Raw genomic sequence first — 1855 nt, 5'->3', positions numbered from 1 at the left:
TCCCGCGCAATTGGATTGGAGCAGAAGCTGTGCTCCACTCACCAGAAGTCTTAAGATCCTGTGGTGGGTGTTGTGGGTAGCTGGTGAGTGTCAGCAGACCCTGCGCCCCAGCTGCCCCGGTGCTTTTCCAATTGGATTGGAGCAGAAGCTGTGTTCCGGCCTTCTCCTTCTTGAAAGATAGATTTATACTCTGTTCTGAGGAAGAAGACAAACATTAAGGCCAACAGTAAAAGAGGAGCTCTCATTTTTTAAGGTGTAGTTGTTAGACAAAAGCATACTTTATTGGCTTATTTCTTCTCTCCTTTGCTCATGGCTCCTTGCCTATTAAGAAACGTAGTTTTCTGAGTAACTCAAATAAAATTGTTATTAATATATGTAGCCAAACTTGCTACACACACACACACACACACACACACACACACACACACATATTTATACAGATATAGAGAAAGAGAAGGGAGAGAGAGAATGAGACCTGCTCAATCAAAGGTTTTATTTCTTTTTTATTGTATGTAAGGTCATTTGATAAACAATAAATTTCTACTTCTGCATTACTTAAAAAAGCTGTCTTTTCAGTTTGATTAAGTTATACAAACTTATGAATGGAAAGAAATTAAATAAATCTATTATGGCTTCTTTTAGTGTAGAAACTAACTCATGCTCTGAAGTAGAGTTTATACATGTAGGAAGTTTCTCATGAGACTGCCAGTCACATCAAACTCTCACCTATTTTGTCCTGATATTTCCTTAAATCCAAATGTTTGGGCCTGCTAAATGGCTAAATATAGGTAAATACCCTCCCACCAAGCCTAACACACTGAGATAGATCCCTGGGACTCACATGGTGGCAGGTGAGAGTTGATTCCTACTTATTATTCTGACCCACATACTCCTCAGGTGACACACACTCACACTCACATACATACAAATATGCAATATATACATAAACACACATGCACACAAATATACACACACATGAATGCATGCCTAAACAGAATAAAAAACAAAATCAATAAAATACAAAATATAATTCAGATAGCTATGAATCGCAAAAGCATAATATTGAGAACTCAGGTCAAAACATTCTTGAGAGCAATAAGTAGAAAAGAAATAGTCAGGGCAGAAAATCAAAATATGTTCATTGAGACAAGATCTCAATAGGCTGAGCTTTTGATTACCATCTTTTTCAGTATAAATATAAATGCCTATAAAATATAATTTCAAATTTATCATTTTCTCATAGTATTTTATATTTATTTTGCCAAGTAAGGCATATTTTATTTTATTGAAAAAGCAACAATTTTGATAAGAGATTCTACCACAGTTATTATTCAGCTATTTGGTAAACGTAATCAGAACTGCCATTTTATGATCTCCAAGGCTGGGGAATAGTAACACAGTGATCTTGAAGTCCATTATAAAATAACAGATACAAACATCTTTGAATAGCATGTAGCACATGGTGAGGATGACACACAGCCTCAAATATGAGAAGACAAGAAAGGGTCATATGATGAGAAGTCTGGAAAAGGAAGATAAAAATATTTGTGATTCTCTAGGTAGATAGGAGCATCGCATTGTGAAGGATTTTTAGCAGGAAATGTTCGCATTTTAATACAAGGAATCCATTAGAAGCAATAATCCTGTATTTGTTTGAAGGTTGGGGAAATATCTATGATATGGCAGAAATGGAAAACCATCTTGGGACAGATTATCATTAAGACTTCAGAGTTATATGAATATCATTTGTTTATAGTCAGCAAATATGTTTAAAGATTGCTTGAATCAAATTACACAATATACTGTTGTTAGTATCCTATTTATAACATTGGCTGTACTTAGTTAGAATGCTTAA

This window comes from Mus caroli, chromosome 1 (assembly GCF_900094665.2).
Source record: "Mus caroli chromosome 1, CAROLI_EIJ_v1.1, whole genome shotgun sequence".
In the NCBI taxonomy this organism is placed as follows: domain Eukaryota; kingdom Metazoa; phylum Chordata; class Mammalia; order Rodentia; family Muridae; genus Mus; species Mus caroli.
The sequence above is the reverse complement of the archived record's forward strand: the minus strand, read 5'-3'. Positions refer to the sequence as shown.